This window comes from Mesoplodon densirostris, chromosome 1, assembly GCF_025265405.1.
Source record: "Mesoplodon densirostris isolate mMesDen1 chromosome 1, mMesDen1 primary haplotype, whole genome shotgun sequence".
Lineage (NCBI taxonomy): Eukaryota > Metazoa > Chordata > Mammalia > Artiodactyla > Ziphiidae > Mesoplodon > Mesoplodon densirostris.
Genome location: NC_082661.1, coordinates 49428869 through 49453512, shown reverse-complemented (window position 1 = coordinate 49453512; position 24644 = coordinate 49428869). Strand labels below are relative to the sequence as shown.

The following is a 24644-nucleotide window of genomic DNA, read 5'->3' as shown; positions in this document are numbered from 1 at the left end:
GAAATGATGATTACTAAGGAAAAATTTTTCTAAAAAAATTTAACTGAGTTTTATGTAAGTCTTATCATTTAAAATGTAAATTTATGCAATGCCATTTTAATATTTCCTCTGACATCTTCTGTAACATGTGCAAGTTGAACAAGAAACCAAAGTAGCTTCATGATTTATGTATATTTCAAAACAGCTATTTGTGCATTATTGCTGTATTGCTGTATCATCAATTACAGGGAAAAATTAATCTTAAAATTGTCTTCCTCATTAATAATTGGTTCATCTGCAGCTTCATATGAAAATGGTATTCTTTTTCATTGAATAAAACAATCCTTAATCTTAATTTCTATTTCTAAGCCTATAGATATTTGCTTTGCCATGTTGCAGCAGTTTTCAAAACCAGGTAATCTAAACTCTTTGAAGAACTCTAATAATTCTCTGATATGCTTTACTGCAATGTCTACGTTGCATTTTCATTTTCTAAAAAAGTACAGTTTTGTAGCTAACAAAGTTATCTGCCTGAGTATGGGCAGTGTCTGTCCTTGAGTTCAGGCCAAAGAATTCCTATTTCTGCAGATGCCCCAGGGATGGGCTCTGGAGACTGATGGGAAGGCGCCTCTCACTGGGGTCCCAGCCCTGCCTTCATGCAGATTCCCTCCTCGCTCCTGGGCCATGGCCATTGCTGCCACCAGTGCTGCTGCTTCTACTACTGTCGCTGCCATTGAATTTAGTCATTCAAATTTGGAGACTTTTGAAAGTATGGGAAGCACTATTAGTAATTACACTGGGGCCATAGGTGTAAACTGGGCCCATCCTGGACAACCTAGGACAAAAGGCTAACAGTTTCCTTGACTACTCACTTTGAGTGACCTTTAATTCTGCTTTAGACTAACCATTCACAGTGGTGAACGTGCCTAGGGGCTGCTCTATGTTGGAAACAAACTACATCATCTCCTGAAATTCCTCTCTGGCCATCTCTCTCTGGCATGCCCTTATGTGCATTGACAGCCATTCTTGGTCCAAAAGTACCCAAAACCCTTGCTCCTTGTGTGGAATTTGCCCCAATCTATCTGTCCTCAACCGGCCTCACTGTCCTTCTTGCCCAGCCTGGACCCCACAGTCCTTATCCTGATCCTCCCAGGAATACTTTCAATTTCCTTGCCCTCCACCTTTACATTCAACGTGCCCAAGAAAACCCCAGCTCCTGGATACCCCCTCCAAGTGTTGTCTCTATTTCTCTGAGTTGACAAGGATTCTAGAGAAATGTCCACACTTATGCCATTTTGAATCCTGGCTTTTGATGGCAACTTAGTACCACTCAAGGATCCTTGAGCTCACCATTTACTTGGTACTCTAGCACTTCTTCACTCAGATCCATAAGCTTGTATAATAGAACTGTTTGGGGTGAGGAGAAATCTAGTACCTTGTCTAGTCTCTTCAGGGGGATTTTTGTTTCTGTGTAGTTTTTTTTCTTTTGTAGTTAGAATATCTGCCCCATAGGCCAGCTCTTGATACTTGGTTTTCTCTTTGGCTCGCTTCTTTGAGCCCTGTCCAGTCTCCCTCTCAGGGCTGCTGACCTCTGAAACAATGGGGGAATTCTACCTCCTAGATCCTGATGCCACACCCTTCTGTGAGGGTAGAGTGAGCCATGTATTTGAATCTGTCAGTCTGTATGGTCCTATCTTCTCTAAGCATGTGGGTATGTGCCCACAAAAGGGGATCCAAACAGGATGGTCCTCCTCTCTTCGTGGGCACAGCCTTGCTTGGTAGAGCCTGCTTGATTGCTTGGTGATAGAGAAAACCTCATGCCATGGCCCTGCCTTTGAGAAGATATCTGTGACATCCCTATTGTTCCTGCTAATTCCAAGGGAAGGGAAATTCTGCTTTCTACTCTGCACAGGCTGACATTTACCAACCACACTTTACAAGGAAATAGAACACTGCAAGGGGGATGGGGAAAGTGGGCTGGGTTTGAGACCTTACCCAGTCTTCATGACTTAGCACCTCCAGAAATAAATTTCTCCCCTATTTATGCTGCATTGTTTATCCCTCAAGCTTCATTTGGAGCATAAACTGCCTTGGATTCAGAAAAGAATATTCACTTTCTTCCCTGTGCAGTTGTCTTTCATTTAAAAGGGCCTTTCCTTGAAGGGTTATGGCATTTCCCCCTGCCTCTCCCCAAGATAGGTAGAAACATTACTCTCCTCTCCCCAAGACAGAAACCTTACTCTCCTCTGCCCTCAGCCCCACAACAAGCCTCGAGCTGGCCAGGCTGGTACAGCTATGTCAACCCTCAGCTGAGAATTAATCCTGCTAGTTTGGGCGTGAGGGGCAATGAAACTTACCCACAGAAGCAGGGATGTTTTTGTGTGGGAATCTGCTTCAGGAACAGGCTAAAGGAGCTGTTGAAATTCCTTTACCAGGTGGTTTCGTAACCTCTGCTTTCTAGAAGGAAGAACATCTTCTCAGGACCACTGGAGGACTTCAGATCACCTCTGGAGTCAGGGACAGGAGACAAATCCTGTCCTGCCAAAGGCCTCTGCAAGGCAGTAGCGGGAAAACACCTCTTTTAGCAATGCTTTTGCTTTCTGAGGGGCTCAAAATCCTGCCACCTGAAGACAATGACTCTTAACTCTAAAGTGATGCCAGAATCTCCTTCTTGCTTCCCAGTAACACCACAAAGAGACCTTCTAAATTTATCTGAGAATGGTAGAGACTTTTGGCAGAGGTTGGGAGTTCATAGGGGTCTCCCTGCCAAAGGGTCATTTTCTGAATGCCAGCCAATCTAACATGAATTATAGTTTTACATCTGAAAGGTAAGGGAGGGAGCCATGGAGGTGGAGATGGAGATGAAGGCAGAAATGGAGGTAGAGACAGAGATGGAGATGGAGGTGGGGATGAAAATGAAGATAGAGATGGAGATGGAGGTGCAATGGAGATTATCCTCCCTAAAATTACCAAGGGAGAGAGGCCAGTAATGAGGGGCTCTTTTCTCTCTGCCATGGGACCTAGACAAATTTTCTGCAGTACCAGAGTTACAAATGGCAAAATTCCACTGGGCTGGAAGAGACTGTAGGTGAAAGGATTGTAAATGAGGCACAGAATCCTTGTTGCGAGATCTGATGAAAAGCCTTCTTCCTAAATATATATTTATTTAAGACAACAGCAAGGATTTTATTGTTACAGGACTTCAATAACATATTCTTTCCCTCCCACTCAATTCCTTTTGTCTTTTTCTCTGGGGGATAAATATTGAATATCTTCAATATCTGGATGTGGATGGAGAGAGGGCAATTTAGCATAGGTGTATCTACACTTGGGAGGTAGGGGCAGAACTTGAGAAAAAAAGCTAATAATGAAAGAATTCCTCAGCTCTTCCTCTTTTTCAGAGTCAGCCCTCAACAGGTTCACAAGGTACCACAATCAGTTAACAAGGAACAATGCCATGAGAAGGAAGAAGGAGGCCCAGAGCCACGTCTGGGTTACAAAAACGATTTTGAATTTGCAGAACATCAGAGGTGATTACATTCAATCACAAGTAGAGAAATGCCTTCTGAAATCACACACATGCACATATACATACATAAACATGCAGGACGTCCCTTCTAGATGTAGATAATAGGAAGCTGACAGTGGAAGGCTGATGCTAAATCAGAGGCTCTTCCTGTGGAAAGAAAGAGAGGTGGTTAATAGCATTACAGAACTAGGCATGAAAATTGGGAGCTGTTCTGCAATACCCCTCACTTCACAACTGCTCTGATTGTCTTTTGTTACCTCCAGGTGTTTAGTATTATCTGGTGGGGAGTAGGAGGTACTTGTCAATACTTCCACCTTCATGTCCAATCACACAACCTCCACCCCTCCATGCCCCTACCTCGCTCTCCCAGGAAATTTACACTCATGCTTTTTCCTTCTCTTCTTCTTTTTTTTTTTTAAATAAATTTATCTATCTATTTATTTATTTATTTTTGGCTGTGTTGGGTCTTCTTTGCTGCACGTGGGCTCTCTCTAGTTGCGGCGAGCTGGGGCTACCCTTCGTTGCGGTGCGTGGGCTTCTCATTGCTGTGGCTTCTCTTGTTGCAGAGCACGGGCTTCAGTAGTTGTGGCACACGGGCTCAGTAGTTGTGGCTCACAGGCTCTAGAGCTCAGGCTCAGTAGTTGTGGTGCAAGGGCTTTGTTGCTCTGTGGCATGTGGGATCTTCCCGGACCAGGGATCAAGCCTGTGTCCCCTGCATTGGCAGGTGGATTCCTAACCACTGTGCCACCAGGAAAGCCCCTTTTCCTTCTATTCTACCCTTCCCTCTCAGCAGTCTTCCTATCAGATATAAAATATGCTTGTGTCTTCCTCCAGTGCCTGACTCATCAATATCCACCATCTCAATTTTCAGTGTCCCATTCGTTCCTTAGCCCACTCTAAACTACTTCTGGATCTAAGTGCTCCAGGATTTTAAGCCTCCTCTTTTTTTGATATTATTGATCACTCCTTCTTGAATCACTCTCTCCTGGTTTTCCATCTACCTCCTGGCAGCTCCTTCTCAGGCTCATCTTTTTTTGTATCCATTTAATTCTGAAGTTCCTCAAGCATGGCTCTTGACCTTCTTTTCTTCTTGCTCAGTACCCTCCTTCCCTCAGGCCTAGGCTAACTCATCCACACCCAAGGGTGCAAGTAATCACTATCTGTCAATGATTCTTCTCTTATCCACCTGAGCCCAACTCTATATACCCGACTGTCAGCTTGGTCTCTCTTCTGGGCAGATCAGAAGCCTTCAAGCTATCTGATCTCACAATCTTTCCATTCAATCCCGTCCTCTTCCAAGAGTCCCATCTCAGTGAACCAGCACCCACATCCATTTTTGGCCACATGCAAGAAACATGACTTTTCTTTGATGACTCCCTTTCCTTCACTGCCCACCTAATCCATCACCAAGTCCTATGCACTGGATCTCCTAAAGGGTGCTCAGAACCTTCCTCTTACTGTTTCCATGACCATAACCCTAGACCAAGCCTACACCATCTGCCATCTAGACTACTATGTCAACCTGGCCTCCTTCTAACAAGGAATCTTTTCAAGATGCCATTCTGACCATGCTACCCGCTTTGCTGAAGCATGTCAGGTGCTTCCCATTGCACTTAGGATAATGACAAGATTTTCAACATGAGTAGTATGGCTGCACTAGGTTTGGTCCTTTTCCAATATTCCAAACTTCATCTCATAGCTCCTTCCTCCTTTCTTTACAAACAGCACTGGTCTTTTCCTCAATTTCTCCAACTAACCATGCTCCCTGTCATCACATAACCCTTGCACACTAAGTTACCTCTGTCTGAAATATTTTTTGCCTAGTTGAATTTATTCTCAGTTCAAGAGGCAGTTCCTCAAGGAAGAATTTCTAGGCATTATTAATTCTATCAATTGGTTCCATAATACTATGTATCCATATCAATTTGTATTATAATGCAGGGATCATTTTGCATTGGTTTACTGTTATTATTGCTATATTACAGTGATTAAGTCTGTAAGCTCCATCCTATTGCCAGTGTTAGCTCAGTACCTGGCACAGAATGGGCATGTAGTAAATATTTATTTGAGAAATAAAGGAAGCAAATAAAGAAGTCTGAGAGAGAGGGAGGAATTAGGGAGAGAATGAAGAAATGAACACTCACATTTATGTTTCATTTCAGAATCACTAGAAACAGGTCAGCCCAACATGACATGGAAGGAGTCTACCTGAATTCACTCATTTATTCAACAAATATGTATTATTCATGATTAAAGTAATATACTTTTTTCTGATTATGAACATAATTTGGAAACCATGGAAAAATACTCAAAATATAAAAGAGAACAATTCACAGTCCAGTGATGAACTACTGTTAAAATAATTTGCCATGTTTCTTTCCAAGTTTTTTCAATGTATATATAGTATTTATATAAGTAGGATCATTCTGTATATAGACTTGCTTTTTTCCCTTAGTGATGTATGATGAACATTTTCCTGTGTGGTTAAGAATCCCTTGAACACATGGCATTTAAATTGCTAAAATGTATTATATTGCAAGCATGTATGTGATTTAGACATCTTTCCACTCGTCAGATATTTAAGGGCTTGCCAATTTGTCACTTCTATAACTAACATATACATGCTTTGTAGGGCCCAGAGACAAATAGGGTAGTGCATGGACTTTTGTAGGAAGTGGATTTGGAGAAAACAGGAGGCAGCTTTTTCCAAGTGGCTAATATTTGCTTAAGGATTGCTGGGCCTGAAGCAGGTGTCCTCAGAATGTAACGTATTGTTTAGTCATGGTAAAGAGCTTTTCGTCTCTCAGGTGTGAGCCCGGGCCGAAGTGCCTGATCCCGGGGCGGGTCTGCCTCAATCGCACCTGACCGTCAAACCCTGGGGCGAGGAGCCCCTGAGGCTTTGGCTGGGACTAGGGTCCCGCCCCCGTACATATGCCGGGCGCTCAGGCCACACGCCGCCACGTGCCAGGAGCAAGTCTCCACCCCCTCCATCTTCCCGCCACGCCCCTCACAATCTGCTCTCAGAGGCTCTCGATGGCTCTACCCGCAGCTCCACCTCCAGGTGACCTCCGCAAGTCCTCCCGGTCCCCTGCAGTAGCCCCGCCCCTGGACTGCGGGCTCCGCCCCCGAAATCCGGGCCCCGGGGCTGCTCCGCCCTGTGGGGGCTCTCGCGAAGCGCGGAGGCGGGGCCCTGCGCGATGACGTGAGCGGGCGTGCGCGGTGACGGCCCGCGTTCCTGTTACTCAGCGGAGGGGCCGAGGCTGGACGACGCGGCCCGGAGCACGGAGCCTTGAGCAGCGCTGGGTAACGGCCACGACGACCGCCAAGACGGCGCCGGTTCCCGCCGCCGGGCTTTCCTGTCGCCATTCGTTGCGCTTCCGGGTGAGTGCGGCGAGTGCCGCAGGGCCGGGGCGGACGGCGGCCCCGCCGTGTTTATGTTATTGTGCTGCCGCCACCGCCTCTCCTCAGCCTTGACCCCCTCCCGGGAGTGGGGGCGGGAGCGCGCGGCGGGCGGGGGGCGCGCGGCCGGCGGGGGCGGCGCGGGAACAATAGCAGCCAGGGAGGCGGGGGCCGGCCAGTGGGCGTGGGGCTGCTGGACCCAGGCGCGTCCCGGCCGACCCCCGCCCCAGCTCCGCCAGTGGGTCCTCGCGCGCCCTCCTCGCGCGGAGCGCGGGTCCCGCGTCCACGTCGGGAGGGGAAAATGGAGCGGGAGGTGGGTGGCAAGTTCTGAAACACTTCGGCGAAGGTCCGGACGGAGGCCCCTAGGCGGCCCGCTCCGCCCCGGCTACCTCCTCCGGCGGCGGGCAGCCGCAGAGAGCGCTCCAGTGGCCCGGTCCCGACGCCTGCCCGGCGCCCACGGGGACAGTGTTTTGTTTCTCGGTGGTTTCTTTGTGCTGATATTCTGGGCGAACGCAGGCGGCGTTGTCGAAAGAGGCTGGGGTGGCCTTCAGCTCCGGGCTGCGAGGAAGAGCCCGGACCCGTAGCTTGGGCAGGAGGTGTCCGTCAAGCTCGGCGCGAGCTTCAGTGGTCAGCACGCATTTCTCTTGAGGGTCATTCGGTGGTGACCTTTTGACTTTTTCACCCCACCCTCCCTTCTCTTTGTCTTGGACTTGAGTTCCCAGTCCTTCTGTGGGAGCCAAATCTGTTTTAAAGTACTGTGATGAACACTTTTCATTTTAATTTCTGAAAGTTTCCCGTCATATATTTACTGTGAATTTAACATGTTGACTGCGTGGTATCAGACAATGTCCAGTGGTTACTATTTTTGCCTCTGAAATTCACTGATCTTTACAGTAGAATTCTGGTCTGTCAGTCCATTGTGTTTTGAGATAAGCATCTAGCAAGTACTTCCTTGGTAATTAGAACATCTGTTTATTTCATTCATTCATTCAGCAACTGTTCAGTGTTGTACCCAGATGAGAGTTTGAGGGTAAAGAGAAATATCCTTTAATGGAAGAAGATACTTTGACTGAAATATAATAGATGTACCTTTAAATGAGACGATTGTATAAGTGATATGTGTTAAAGAAGGTATAGTTAATAGTTTGGGTCATTTTACTATTTTTTAGTAGTACATCTGGCACTTCTAGCGTAATGTTATACATTTTAGGAAGTAGAGTTAGATTTGGTCTAAATGTACAACAGCTTTTATGTATTTCCTTACAGTCACTTGTAACGTTTACTTCAGAATCCCCTGCTGTGGGTTAAGCCTAGGTCATATGCTGTCAGTTGGCATGTTTAGTGCTGTATCTGACATAAGCGAGAAATCAAAATGTGCCTTCCTTGAGGACAGACCTGTCTTGCATCTGTGTCTCTAGCACCTAGCCTGGAATATATTAAGTGTTCAATAAAAATCAGATTGATGAAAAGCTCTTTATAATTGATAATATCTAAACTCAAGCCTTAACAAAAAACGTTTAATGTTCTCTGTAAAGTTTTGGAAGCCTCATGCAAACTGTCACTTCCAGGTGGCTAAATGATCAGTTCATATATATTATCTGTCCCGACAGTAGGGGCTTTTGAATCACTTCAGTATTAATTTTTTTTCTCTATCACTTCTAAACCATTGGCTATCCTAAGATTAAACCTTGTCTAAAATACTTTTTTAATATGTGTGTGTGTCTGTGTGTGATATGTATGCACACACAGACACAGACACACACAGAGTGATATTTCAACAGAGTCTAAAATGATTGCATTTATCCTTTTGTGAATATTACTTGAAAAGTTTCTGAATACTCCTTTTTATTTTTATTTATTTATTTATTTTTTAAGATGTTGGGGGTAGGAGTTTATTAATTAATTTATTTATTTTTGCTGTGTTGGGTCTTCGTTTCTGTGCGAGGGCTTTCTCTAGTTGTGGCCAGCGGGGGCCTCTCACTATCGCGGCCTCTCTTGTTGCGGAGCACAGGCTCCAGACGCGCAGGCTCAGTAGTTGTGGCTCACGGGCCTAGTTGCTCCGCGGCATATGGGATCCTCCCAGACCAGGGCGCGAACCCGTGTCCCCTGCATTAGTAGGCAGATTCTCAACCACTGCGTCAGGGAAGCCCTGATACTCCTTTTTAAGTGGATAAGTTAGAACAAAGGAAACACATTGCCTAAAAGTTTTTTTTTTTAAGTTTTATTAGAAATGTTTAATTTTAAATTCTTCCTTATACTAATACGATTGGTGAGGCATATGTGCCTAAAACTCAAAATAATATTAATTTATCTACATTACATCTCTTTTCCACTTAATACGTTTTAGCAGTTGCTTTGGATATGGAAGAATTTGAGATGAGCTTGTTATTCTCTGATTTAGAGTACAAATAAAGAAATAAAATGGTACTTTGTTAAGATAAGGGATGAAAGTCTTGAGATACTAAACTTTACTACTTTACCTGTGTCAGATTCCAGTAAGGGTTACTGATACAAATCCTCACTGTCAGGCTATACATGTGTCAAACCATAGTGTTTTTTTGCTTTGTTTTATAAATTCTGTTGGTTTTAAAAAATAACGGCTTTTTCAATAAACCCCATACTTATTAGCAGTCACTCCCCATCTCACTCTACATTATCTTTAAAGGAAGAGATAGCACTGATTCTGTTAGTAAGTATATTCCAGTAATGAATTTGAAAAGAGCTCCCTTTAAGTGTCCTGGCAGAGTAGGAAACTATATCCTTCATATTCCTTTATATCCTGGAAGAAAGGCCAGTTGGAAAGAAATTAGTTTAAGAATGAGTTCTACCAAAATTAATGAAGTTATAATCTTAACTGTTTGCTCAATCCCTAATATTACGGAAATAACCTTGTGATGATACTCAATGCTCAGTGAAACAACTTGAAGTAATTTATTACGTGACTAGTCACAAACTATCCTAGTGGCAATTAAGAGCTTGTTTAATAGAAGCCCGATTCTTCATGTCTTTGTCAGTGAGTTGAGTTTTGACATATTTGAGTCATCTAGATAATTGAGATGCTTTGTTGCATGTGTATAAAATAATGTCTGATATTTAGATGCCAGCTCTGTAGAGGTCTCTGGTCAAGTCAGTGGTATGGATAGTAGTCTTTGCTGATTCATGTAGTTCAAGGAAGTCATTATAGCTACATAACTTTAGACATATGTCATTTGCCTATATCTGTGAGCTATGAAGCTTATTGTTTTAGTCATGAGTTCTTTACATGAACATCTACAGCTCTGTCTTCTTGCTCTAATGCAGATTAACTTGAGTTTTGATTTCAGAAATGAGTTCTGAGTCAATAAACTTTACTACCTAAAAGGTGACAGGAGTATTAAAATAAGCTATCCTATCAATCAGGGCAGTAGGTGGAAATAGACCAGTCCAGGAATCAGACCTAGGTTCACGTCTCAGTTCTGTCATCTGGACTTTGTCATCAGCAAGCTCTAGAGTTGTGGACAAGTGGCTAGAACTGTAACCTGAGGCTGTTGGAACTCTTTTTTTTTTTTTTTTTTTTTTAAATAGAAAGGTTGTTCCTCAGATAGGTGGTTCTTCAGAAAATATATGGGGACAAAAAGAGTCCTTCTTGGATGATATCAGAATGCGATGTCAAGAATAGCAATGAGGGGGCTTCCCTGGTGGCGCAGTGGTTGAGAGTCCGTCTGCCGATGCAGGGGACACGGGTTCATGTCCCGGTCCGGGAAGATCCCACATGCCGCGGAGCGGCTGGGCCCATGAGCCATGGCTGCTGAGCCTGCGCGTCCGGAGCCTGTGCTCCGCAACGGGAGAGGCCACGACACTGAGAGTCCCGTGTACCGCAAAAAACAAAACAAACAAAAAAAAGAATAGCAATGAAAGTTAGACTTTTGTAATCTACAGAAACAGAAAAAATTATTGAATCAAATATTTTCTGTAATATCTATTCTTAAAAATCAAATTAAAAGCTTTTACTCATTCCACAGCACCATGCTTACTAATGAGACTTCGTGCTTTCAGATACTTAGTGGAAAATGTGAAAGTGAAGAGTTTATTAGCTTTAAGCTTATGGTCAGGGATAAACTTAAGGCATATCTAAACAGTGAATTTATGTTCTTTTAAAAGATTATGAGAGGGCTTCCCACAAACGAGCACAAGCCTACCCCAAGTCTCTGGGCAGGCCAAATTTTATTGAAATCCAGCTTTTAAAATTATATGTGGGTGTGTATGTGTATAAGGCCTTTTAGAGAACGTATTAACTGCCATTCTTTTTCAGGGTGGTGGGTTGTATGACAAATATAGCAACTATAGTGTAAATATATGCCTACGTCTCCTGTTACCCTTTGTAAATGCATCAGGTTTGGTTAAAATCTGCCAATTCTTTAGAAAGTTAAGGTGCCCAAACTTAATAGTGGCTGCTAGCGTGGATGTTATAGAGTCAGCGCTGAGTTACAATCCATGCTCCAAATCTAATTAACTGTATGGCGTAGGCCAGTTCAGGTTTTGTAACATCTTTCGGCCTGTTTTATTATCTGTCAAATGAAAATAATAATAGCACATAGTCTCATAGGGCTATGAGGATTAAATTAGGTACCGCAACTACAGTACCTGGAACACTAGATTTAAGTATTAAGGAAATTTTAGCTATTGTTATCCCTAATTATTTTTAACTTGGAACAAATGCAAAATGCCAAGTAAATTTAAAACCAATTTGATGTACAGTATACATTCAGATTCTCCAGAATATACCAGTTTTTTTCCCCCTCTGCATCTCTGGGGGTTTATTTAAAATTTGATCGTGTCATCTAATCTGAATTGACTGAAATGATTTAACATTTGGATCAGTAATCCTCTCTGCCTTAAAATTTGGAAATGTTCCCAAAGCAATATTAAAGGGGAAATTTGCCACATTCTCTAACACAAAGTTTTGCCACGTTTACTTTCCCACTGCAGAAAATTGCCTAAGCTTTCGTAGGTTTATTTTGACAGATCTCTAAAGGAATGGGAATCCAGGAGCTGTGAATAGTTTATCCAATGTACCCACATTTGAAGAAAATGGAATACTGTTCATCTTTTAAATTTAATCTTACTGAAATCTTTAACTCTGGGTGAAAATTGCAAATTTGTGGAGACTGGGTAACCACAACAGTTCATTAAACATTTTCCAGAGGTTATTAAGTAGCATCTGGAAATATTATCTTTCTTTTCTATGTTTTTCTAAGTTTTCTGGGTAGTATTTCTGTGGTTATACTGATACATCAAATTTCTTGCTCCTTCTTGCAGACAGCAACTATGAGATGATTCTGGGTTTGCACAGGCAGCATTTATTGAGAAGCCACTCTATACCAAACCAGGTATTAAGTGATGTAGGGGCCACAGGAAGTTGAAGTCAGTCTCTACGTTCAATGAGTATAACTTGACGGGAGACAAGAACAAACATAAGTGCATTTATGTCCTAATACAAGAAACAAAGTATTGTTAGGCATTTCATTGGGAATTTCTTTAGGCATCAGACCTGAGAGCTGGATGTTGGGGCATTTGGGGACTTCTGAACCATACATCTATCTAGCCCTGCCTTTTAAAATATACTGACTAGATAAACCACAAAAAGCGAAATGTCTTCTCTCTTGATTTCTGGTTAAAGTTGAGAGTGTGGTACAGATTAGTCAAAATCTAAATCGGAAGAAAAGGCAAACGTTATAGTCACCTCATCCATTTTGGAACACAACAGGACATCAAAATAAGTAAATGAAAAGTATGAAGATAGGGAGTAGAAAAGATGCCAGTCAAATGTTAACTGGAGTCCTCCAACTCAACTGTATTGAAGCTCTGAAGACTGAAGGTTAGATTTATGGTAGGAGTACTTTCTTAAGCCTTTCTCTGATATTGAGAAGTGTGGGCTTCACTGCTTCCTGTTGCTGGGAGTCCTGAGCCCCATCATATTTCTGGGGACACTAGAAAAGAAAAACAGTCAAGCACACCTGCCTTGCTTGGCATGAGGCACCAAAAACATCAGGAGATTGCTATTTCCTAAAAGCTATTAATGAGAATGGAAACCCACCATTCCCTGCTTTGCTCCTGAGAGGGTGATTCCCTCTCAAATGCCATTTGGGTCAACCAAGAGTGAGATAAAGGAAAGCCAGTACTGTATAGATCTCCCTGTGACTTAAGGGTCACTTTTCAGTCAAAACCAAAACCAAAGCATCTGGCTTTGTCTGTTACTGTTGAGAATTTAGAAGTCTTAGTGATTTTAGTTTATTTACATTTTATTTATCTTTTGACTAAGTAGTATAATCACTTTGATTCAGAATTCCAAAGATTTAAGTAGATATACAGTAAAAAGTTTCCTTTCCACCATGTGCAGCCCAGCCACCCCATTCCCTTGCATCAAAACAAGGTTAGGTTTCCTGTGAATCCTTCCAAAGATTGTTTATGTGTGTGCAGATAAATATACAGGTATATAATTCTTTTCCAAAACCTTTGGTCCAGATGTATTTCAGAATTAAGGTTTGGGGGTTTTTTGGGGGGGGCGGTGAGGGAGGACTGTGAAAAGGTAATATAGTGTGTCTGCTATATTATCCAAAATCCCTAGTGGGAGGTAGTGTAGCATCCCATAATCAAACACATTAATATTTCTGAATTGAAAGCATAAATAGTACAGTAAGGATAAATAAAAATTATAGTCTTATGGAATTTTTGGTCAGGCTTGACACCACATAGGTTTGTACTAAACTTATAAGAAGCTTGTATTTCTCAGAGCTTTATGGATTTCAGAATTGCCAGTGAGGGATTATGTATCTTACATATATATGTCCTCTGCCTCCCCCATTTTTTATGTAAGATGCATACCATGCACATACCCTTCACCTTTTGCATTTAACTTGTCTAGCTTATAGGTGATTTCATATTAGTCCTATCAGTACATAAACATGCTTATCCTTTTTTTTTTTTTAACACCTTCATGGTATACCATTTTTCTTAGCTTGGGCTGCTATAACAAAATACCATAGACTGGGTGGTTTAAAGAACTGACATTTATTTCTCACAGCTGTAGAGGCTGGGAAGTTCAAGATCAAGGTGCCAAGAGATTTGGTTCCTGGTGAGGACTCTTCCTGGCTTTCAGATGTTGCCTTCTCACTGTGTCCTCACATGAAGAGGAGAGCTCTACTCTCTCTTCCTCGTTTTACAACACTAATCCCATTATGGGGGTCCCATCCTCATGACCTGATTGATTGACCTTGTCAACCTGATTACCTAGGTTATTACCTAGGGGTTAGGGCTTCAACGTAAGAATTTGGGGAAGATTCAGAAATTTGGTCAGTAACACCATCATACAGGCCATACAGGTCATCATACATCATACAGGTCATCGTACATCATACAGGTTACAGGTGTAACATATATTTAAGTAGTCCATTTTTGAGGTACATTTAGGTTGTTTTCGGTCTTTTGCTATCAAAAGCCATGGTGCTGTGGATTACCTTGTGCATACATAATTTCACATTTGTATAGACGTGTGGGATACACCTCCAGAAGTGCTAGGTCAGAGTGTATGTGCATTTATAATTTCGATAGATATTACCGAAGGGCCATCTGTAGAGGTTGTTTCACTTCTACACGTTCCACCAGCCCTGTGTGAGGATGCCTCCTTCTTTCCTCATTGCCAGTATGAGTGAGATTAAACATCTTTTGTCTTTTAAGGACTATTGGTATTTTTATTGTGAACTATCTATATCCTTGCCTATTTTTAAATTTCTTTGTTACTCATTCTCTTAGATTTGTAGGATTCTTTTTTTTTTTTATTTTATTTATTTTTGGCTGCGTTGGATCTTTGTTGCTGCACGCGGGCTTTCTCCAGTTGAGGCGAGCAAGGGCTACTCTTCGTTGCGGTGCACGGCCTTCTCATTGCAGTGGCTTCCCTTGTTGCAGAGCACAGGCTCTAGGCATGTGGGCTTCAGTAGTTGTGGCTTGAGGGCTCTAGAGCGCAGGCTTAGTAGTTGTGGCACACAGGCTTAGTTGCTCCGCTGCATGTGGGATCTTCCCAGACCAGGGCTCGAACCTGTGTCCCCTGCATTGGCAGGCGGATTGTTAACCACTGTGCCACCAGGGAAGCCCTGTAGGATTTATTCTTATAGGGAAATAGCTCTGTGCTATTTTTTGGAAATATTTTTTCCAATTTATCATTTGCCTTTTAAATTTGCTTATGATGGTTTTGTCATGCTGTTGTTGTTTTTTTTTTCTTAGTAGTTAAGCTTACCAGTCTTTACTGACTTCTAAATTATATGCCGTGGTTAGCAAGTCTTTCCCTAATTCTAGATTATATGAAAATTTGCAAATGTTATTTCTCTAATACGTCTATGAAGTGGAACAGAGAAGTGGGTTGGTAGGTAAGAAAAATATGCGGTCCAGTTAGTAAAAAGGAGAATATGCAGGAAAGGAGATGGAGAGCACAAATAGAGAGGCTGGCCTTTGTTAGAGAGAGGTCTTCCATCAGATAGGAAGGAATGCAAAAAAGCTGTGTGTTCTTCCAAGGGAATTTGGTGGCTGGAAGATGAAGGCTTGTCCTCTTGGCTTTCATCTTCTCTCATGTTTTCTGTTTTCTCACTGAGATTGGTATGGCCAGAGGGGGATGGGAGTCTTTGAATTAGTTTGCTAAGAAGTATTGATTATTCATTTAATGGTTAGAAGTCTTGAATTTAAAGTGATATCAGTCAGCCTGGTTTTGAGATTACCACCCCCAGCATTATTTATGTGGTTAAATACAAGCACAGGTAAGGCAGATGGTTCAATTCCTCTGGAGTGAGGTTTTGCCAGGTGTCACAGTTCTCCCGAGAAACAGAATCAGTAGGAGATATAATTGTATGTATGTGTATATGAAGAAATTTCAAGGCATTTGCTTACACAATTATGGGGGCTGACAAGTCAGAAATCTGTAGGGCAGGCTGGCAAGAATCTCTTGGACAGGAGCTGATGCTGCAGTCTTGAAGCAAAATTTTTTCTTCCTTAGGAAAACCTCAGTTGTGCTCTTAAGGCCTTTCAGCTAGTGGATGAGGTGCACCAACATTATTGAGGATAATCAACTTAAAGTCAATTGTGGACTTTAACCACATCTACAGTACCTTCACAGCAACACTTAGATTAGTGTTTGATTGAATAACAGGACTGTAGCCCAGCCAAGTTGACACATAAAACTAGGTCAGTATGAAAGTGTGGAATTCTGCCGTTTGCATCAGCGTGGATGGTCCTAGAGAATATTGTGCTAGTGAAATAAGTCAGACAGAGGAAGTCAAATACTGTATGATATATCACTTATATGTAGAATCTAAAAAGTAAAACAAATGAATGTCTATAGCAAAACAGAAACAGACTCACAGATATAGAAAACAAATTAGTGGTTACCAGTAAGGGGAAGGAAGGGAGGAAGGGCATGATAGGGGTATGGGATTTAAGAGATAAAAACTACTATGTGTAAAATAGGTAAGCAACAAGGATATATTGTATAGCACAGGGAATTATATCCATTGTCTTGTAATAACCTTTAATGGAGTATGATCTGTAAAAATTCTGAGTTACTATGCTGTACACCTGAAACTAATATTATATTGTAAATTAACTATACTTCAATATAACAATTTTTAAATTAAGAACATTTTTTTTAAATGAAAAGGAAGAGGGAAATGAGGGCTTTTAGAGGGAGTGCTTATAGAGGAGTGGTGATGAATCACGAAATCTAACATGGACAAGAAAGGAGGTGAAGTCAGGATGCATAGTAAGGAAGTGGTAGCATCAGTGTATTGGAAATTTCAATTAGAATTGTTGCGGGTAGTGGTCAGATGAAGTAAGAGAACTAGAAGGATTGAATGTGGTGGTCAGAGTGGGATGCTTGAAATAGAGATTTGACAGATATAATAGTTTCTGGCAATGATAATGTCCAGGGTAGCCTTGGGATGGGCTGCTGAGGTGGAATAGAGGGAAAAGAGGAGACCAAAGAATTAAAGGGGCTGAAGTATTAAAGGGGTCAGTCAGTCTGCATGAATGGTAAAGTCAGCAAATGGTGAGAGGAGTAAGGGTACATACTATGAACCAGTTGCTGACGTCCTAAATCAATGGGAGAATTGGAGGGACGGTAGATGATGAGAAGGAATAGTAAAGGTAGTATAAATTGGCTGTTTGCTGGTCACAAATTAGAAATTTCAGAAGGTCCAGTAAAGGATTTGGGGGGTCGGGGATGAGGAATTGGATAAAATGGAGGATATACACAGCAGTGTGACAATGACAGTTCGAGGAATAATAGATGACCAGGAAGAGTAGGACTTTTTCTGGGATGTGAGATGTCATGGTATGAATCCTGCTACCAGGTAGGAGAAGGTGGCCATCAGTTCAACTGTTAGATGACTCTGTGGTGGTGTTTTTAAATTGCCAGTCTTGACCCATTTGTGGGTCATAGAAGGAATTTAAGAGATCACAACTAGTGTTGTATTTTTAAATGAAATGCAACAGAAAATGTCAGAGTGTATCACAAGTAATAAGGGACTAAGATGAGAATTTTAAAACAGCTTTATTGAGATTTCATTCACATGTCATTACAGTTCACCTATTTGAAGTATGCAGTTTACAGTCTTTCTCATATATTCATGAAGTAATGCAATCACTACAATCTAATTTTAGAACATTTTTGTCACTCCTGAAAGAAACTCCATGCTTATTAGCAGTCATTTTCCATTCCTGCGTGTGCACATGTACACACCCACACTCCCTGCCCCAGTCCCAAGTAACTACTTATCTTCTATTTTCTGTCTCTGTAATAAATTTCCCTATTCTGGACATTATGTAGCATGTAGTCTTTTGTAACTGCTTATTTCCCTTAGCATAATGTTTTCAGGGCTCATTTATCTTGTAGCATGTATCAGTACTTCATTACTTTCTATGGTCTAATAGTATTCCTTTGTACAGATATATCACATTTTATTTATCCTTTCTTCAGTTGATGGGCATTTGGCTGTAATAAGTAATACTATCATGGGGACTTCCCTGGTGGTCCAGTGGTGAAGAATCTGCCTTCCAATGCAGGGGACACAGGTTCGATCCCTGGTCAGGGAACTAAGATCCCACATGCTGTGGGGCAACTAAGCCCACGTGCCTCAACTAGAGAGACCACATGCTTCAAACTACAGAGACCATGCACCCTGGAGTCCACGCGTCACAACTAGAGAGAGAAAACCTGCATGCCACAACTAGAGAGAAGCCCGCGCACTGCAACAAAAGATCCCACATGCTGCAACGAAGATCCCATGTGCTGCAACTAAGAGTAGACGTGGCCAAGAGTAAAATAAATTAATCAATTAAAAAAATAGTACTTAAATAAAATAAGTAATATTATCATGAACATTCATGCACAAGTTTCTGTGTGATGTACGTTTTCAGTCCTCTTGGTTATATGACTAGGATTGGAGTTGCTCGTCATACGGGTAATTCCATGTTTAACACTTGGAGGAACTGCCAAACTGTTTTTCAGGGTGACTGCACCATTTTGCATTCCCACCAGCAAGGTATGAAGGTTCCAGTTTCTCTACATCCTGTTAATGCTTGTTATTGTCTGTCTTTTGATACAGCCATCCTTAATGGGTATGAAATGGTATCTCGTTTTTTTTGTTTTTTGTTTTGTTGTTGTTGTTGTTTTTTGTGGTACGCGGGCCTCTCACTGTTGTGGCCTCTCCCGTTGCGGAGCACAGGCTTCGGACGCGCAGGCTCAGCGGCCATGGCTCACGGGCCTAGCCGCTCCGCGGCATGTGGGATCTTCCCGGACCAGGGCACGAACCCGTGTCCCCTGCATCGGCAGGCGGACTCTAAACCACTGCGCCACCAGGGAAACCCCTCATTGTGGTTTTGATTCCCATTTCTCTGATGGGTAATGATGTAGATCATATTTTCATGTGCTTTGTATATCTTGGGAGAAATGTTCATTCAGACCTTTGCTCATTTTAAAAATTGGGTTATCTTTTTATTAAGTTGTAAGTGTTCTTTATGTAGTCTAAATACCAGTTCCTTATCAGACAGGTGAGTCACAAATATCTTCTGTTTTGGTGGTTGTCTTTTCAGTTTCTTGATGTTACCATTTACAGCACAAAAGATTTTAATTTTATTGAAATCCAATTTATACATTTTTTGTTGTTGTTGCTTGTGCTTTTGGTGTTGTATCTTAGAAACCACTGCCTAACTCAAGGTAATGAAGATCACTCCTGTGTCTTCTTCAAAGAGTTTTATAGTTTTAGCTCTTATGTCTGTGATTCATTTTGAGTTAATTTGTGTGTGATGTGAGGAAAGGATCAGACTTCATTCTTTGGCATATGGATATGTAGTTGTCCCAGCACTATTTGTTGAAAATATGGTTGACCCTTGAACAACATGGGTTTGAACTGCACTGGTGCACTTATATGCAGATTTTTTCAATAAATACGTAACCCTACAAGATACAGGGTTGGATGAATCCAAGGATGTGGATGTGGATAAAAAGAGCTGACCGTAAAGTTATACCTAGATTTTCAGCTGCATGGTGGGGGTTCAAGGGTCAACTATACTGTGCTTTCTTATTAATGTCTTATCATTCTTGTTTAAAAAAATTTTATTTTCTGGACTCTCAGTTTTATTCCATTAATCTGTATGTCTGTCCTTACGTCAGTCACCCTGTCTTACTTATTTACTATAGCTAAGAATTGTTTTATGAAATTTGGGTTTCAGTTGAGTGTACTTACATATAGATATATACAGAGGTGTATATGTAACAGTTGTGATGTAACATGCTTGAAAATCTCTGATTTGAGCTTGTGGCTCCCTGCAGCAGTTCACTCTCTGGTGGCAATTTAGTGGGATGTGCCCCCTCTTGGGGAATGTACCAATAGGGCAGGTTAGAGGGCCTGTCTGTGGGCACATGAATTCCTTTTAGATTGGAAGACTGATTTTTTTTTCCTTTAGTAGGCATTGTGTTCTTTTTTGATGTATGTGGACCAAAGGAGGGTTTAGAACAGCTGTGGGAATTCCTAAAGAATTAATCAGATGAATTTAAGGATGAGGAAATGAAGTATGATGTGAAATTTTGAAGTTAGCAGGGTTTTGTACAGGGCTAGTCTTTCATGGCCCACAGTTAAAAAAAATTTATTTTAATATATTAAGCATGTCTGTATTGGATAACTTTATTATCTTGGTCTTGTGTGTTTTCCTGTAGGCTATTGTAAGTTTTTATCATGTTGTCTTATTCTCCTCCTTTCTATTAAGACATTATATGTGAAAAATTATAGAGGTAATTTAAGGATCATCTTAATCCAGCCAGAGATAAAAATGTTTCAGAGCTTGGCACTCCAGAGTCTGCCAAGGCTGGTCTATTTTATTTTTTCTTTAATCCTAGGATATTACCCTTCGGGGTCCCAACATAAAACCAGGGGTGTTATCAGCCCCGTATTTCCCTACCCCCATACTTTGTTGGTTCCTTACCTCTAATATTTAACACCCGCTCTGTGCCAGCCTTGTAAATCTGTGAAAAGTTCAGCTCGGCTTGTCAGCCACCTTTATGGGATGGGCAGATGCCCCCCTGAGAAAATGACCACCATGTGTCTGGCTCACCTCTGAAGATTTTCTTGCTGTCCCCGATCTTAGCCTCCATACTTTTTTTTTTACTGCCTTTTTAAGCACTGTGATGCCTTCAAAGAGGTATTTATATTTGTTTTTCTAATTTTCCCTGGGGGAAGGGGATGTCCAGTTTTTCTCTTTGCTCTCAGTAGGAAAGTTGGTCTTAATTACCTAGTTCACCATTAAAAGGGAAAGCAATTTGTTAGCATAATGAAGACTTATCTCATAAAATTCCCTATTTGAAATTCTATTGTATGTGGTTTTAGTTTTTTCTCAGGGTGAGAGTTTGGGTACCAGTATTCTTACATATACAGTATATATTCATTATATATATATATATATATATATATATTATAGCAGTTATTAGAGAATGAAATAGGATTAAGAGTAGAAAGCGGGGGAAACAATTGGCAGAGAAAATAATATCATTGCAAAGTTTGGGAGAAAGATACGGCAATATTTTCATGTCTATCAGGAATGAGAAAGGGCAGTCACACATAAAAAGAACTGACATACTTATCGGCATGATATTGTCATAGTTATAAGGTTGTAGAATCCTAGATAGTGTGGAGGAGGCAATGAGAAGTATTTACTCAGTTACGTTGAGTAAAATTTTAAAATTTGTTCTGCAGAGAAATCCCAGGATAGCCTTCTAAGTCATTAAATGTGGAGGGGTTGACTTTGGGGCTGGACTTAATGGTTGTGCCTTATAGCATTATATACTAACACAGCCACTAGTATAGTAAGGCATTGCAGAGAGAACTTAATTCTATGAAACCCATTATTAATACGATATATGAAATGTTGGTGATTTTGATTTAGTGTCCTATCTTCATATATATTTATGTATGTAAATTAACTTATGGTCTTCATGAGTTCATTTATATTCTTTTTCCTCCAACTCATTTGTATATTTCTGAAATTTCAGAATTACAAAAATTTTCTGTCACTCTTCAACCACTGTAATTGAAAAGCAAAGTATCTCTTTTGTAGTCCCTTTTTTCTTCTGAAAAAATAAGAGATACTGGAGGTGTTCAGTCTTAGATGTTTTTATCGGTAGAGTTTTGGTTGATATTTTAAACTTTAGAATAGGAATTGTTTCTTAAACTGATTCCATCTCTTTCATGCCCCTACTTTCCTAATGTTCATGCAGTGTATGTGTCATAGGAGACTGGTTTAAAATCCACGTTTGTTACACCTGCCCGTAGAATCTGCTCTTACTATCTTCTGGTGGTTTACAACTGATAATTTAATCACCTTTTTTTTTTTTTTAATGACTGTATTCTTCCACACCTCCCAGCTTTTATTAAGGATGTTCAAACATAAAGAGAAATTGAAAAAATAGGACAGTGAACACCTGTATACTGCCATTTGCACACAGTTGTTAACACTTCGTTATATTTGTTTATTTCTCTCTCTTTTTTTTTTTTTTTTTTTGTGGTACGCGGGCCTCTCACTGTTGTGGCCTCCCCCGTTGCGGAGCACAGGCTCCGGAAGCGCAGGCTCAGCGGCCATGGCTCACGGGCCCAGCCGCTCCGCGGCATGTGGGATCTTCCCAGACCGGGGCACGAACCCGTTTCCCCTGCATCGGCAGGCGGACTCTCAACCACTGCGCCACCAGGGAAGCCCTATTTCTCTCTTAATAGAGACTTTTTTTTTTTTTTTTTTTTTTTTTTTTTTTTTTTTGCTGTATTTGACCCCTAAAGCATCTCCTAAAATTAACACATTCTCTTACAAATGTCATATTTGGGGGGGAACCCTTACTATTTAGTCTGTATTCAAGTTTTTCTAGTTGTCCATTTGTAGTGGGTTTTCTCGAGCCAGAATTCAAAGTTCATGTATTACATTTGATTGTTTTTACTTTAGTCACTTTTAACTTACTACAGTTGTCCCCACCTCCACTTTTCTCCCCCATGATATTGGCATCTTGAAGAGATCAGACCAATCGTTTTATAGAATGTTCTTGCATTCTGGATTTGTCTGATTGTTTCCTTATGGTACTTAACTTTTATCCCTAACCATTGTGTTTCCTAAAAACAGAAGGTTGGGTCTAAAGGCTGCATTATATTTAGATTTTTTGGCTTTGTTGCTCCTGTATTGTATTGTATTCATAACATTGTATTGTTTCATTGTATTGATTCATAACACAAGGCATATCATATTAGGTTGTCTACCTGAAATGTGATCATTTGGTTAAGATGGTATTCACTAAATCTGTCTGTTATAAACATGGTGCCTTTGCAAGTAGCAGTTGACTGGTGAGGTGATACTTTGGTTCCCTCCAAATATTTGGTTTCCCAGCAGCCTTTTACCTGATGTTTTTAGCATATATTGATAAGCCTTATCTAAACCAGTTATTTCATTTGGGGTTGCAAAGTGGTGCTTTTGTAACCTTATCATCCTTCTGGATTAGCAAGCTGTCTTCCGTTAAAAAAAACTTTTCCATAGCAACTGAGATCGAACTACAGTTCTACCCGAAAAGATGAGGGATATGCTTATTTTCCTTTGATGTATCAACTCTTTAACTCTGAGAATTCTTTCACCTCTGAAACTCTGAACTCAATTTCAACTCTGAAAATTGGTGACTGGTCATCTCCACAGGTGTCAAATAATTTTATTTTTCTTTCTCTCTCTTGGTATCACAGAGATTTTTGGGGTTTTTTTTGGCGGGGGTGTGTGTAGTCATTTAGTCACTATTCCTTTTTTTTAGTAGACTTTATTTTTTAGAAACTTTAGATTTACAGAAAAAATGAGAGCATATTATAGGGAGTTCCCATATATGCTGCACCCAGTTTCTCCTGTTATTAACATCTTACATTAGGATGGTACATTGGTTATAATTAGTGAACTAACACTGATACATTATCAATAGCTAAATTTGATAGTTTATTCAGCTTTCCTTGGCTTTTACCTCATGTCCTTTTTCTGTTCCAGGTATCCCATCCAGGATACCACATTATATTTAGCTTTCATGTCTCCTTAGGATCTTCTTGGCTTTGAGTTTCTCAGACATTCCTTGAATTTTTTGATGATGTTGACAGTTTTGAGGAGCACTGTACAGGTATTTTGTAGGATGCCCTTTTATTGGAATTTGATGTTTTTCTTATTTTTAGACTAGGATTATGGGTTTTGGAGGGGAAGATCACAGTGAATTGGTAAATTGCCATTTTCATCACATAATATCAAGGGGACATACCATTAACATAATTTATGACTGTTGATGTTGACCTTGATCACTTGGCTGAGATAATGTTTGTCAGATCTCTCCCCTCATGCCTTTCCTGGTGTGTGTACTGTTTGGAAGAAGTCACTGTGTGCAGCCTTGAAGAATGAGGAGTTATACCCTCTCTCCTTGAGAGTAGAGTACGTGAATCATTTAGAATCCTGCTGCTTGAGAGATTTGTCTCTTCTCCCATTTATTAATTTGTTCAGTCATTAATGTCAGTATAGATTCATAGGCGTTTATTTTAAATTTTGGGTTACTTTATTAAGTCCAGTACTACTTTATTTTGTTCAGATTGTTCTAGCTTTGGCCATTAAGAGACCTTTCAGTTGGCTCCTGTGCCTCTCTGATTTACCTCCATCAAAGTGGGTGTTTTTATTTGTTTTTGAGGACATCCTTACTTTCTGGCACTACGTGATACTCCCAGCTCATCTTGTATATTTTCTGCCCCAGACCTAGAATCAACCATTTCTCCAAGGAGTCCACTTTCATTTTATTGGAGAATGGTATTAGAAACAAAAATCTGGGTGAGATGTGCTTGTTGCTTCCGGGATGTGGTTTCTTTTAGGGACTCTCAGCAGAGTAAAGAAATGAATATGTATATGTTGACACACATGTATATAAATATGTGTCTATATACATGTCTATAATTGTTTCTATGTGTAACCATCTGTGTCAGTATTAAAGTTAACGTGAGTTCTTGCTGTCTTCCATTCTAATCCATTACCACATTAATCATTCTGGCATTCTCCCCTTATTGGTCGTAAATTTCCTCCAACTGTGAGAAACCTGCCTCCCACCATACACCATCCATTTACTTAATTGTTCCGTTCCAGTATGTATATGTGTATAGCAGTATCAAAATTAATTTATACC

The 24644-nt window shown here is 40.9% G+C and overlaps 1 protein-coding gene across 4 annotated transcripts in view; it reads left to right on the top strand.

Annotated features, from left to right (window-relative positions):
• Window positions 1-6750: 6750 nt before the first annotated feature.
• MAPK8 (mitogen-activated protein kinase 8) overlaps window positions 6751-24644 on the top strand; it is a 110395-nt gene continuing 92501 nt past the window's right edge. For 3 of the 4 annotated variants that reach the window (XM_060103187.1, XM_060103197.1, XM_060103206.1), the window contains exon 1: window positions 6800-6889. The gene's annotated coding sequence lies outside the window, so the exon portion shown is untranslated. Of the gene's footprint in view, window positions 6890-24644 lie in introns of all 4 variants that reach the window. The other variant, XM_060103215.1, reaches the window with a different exon arrangement.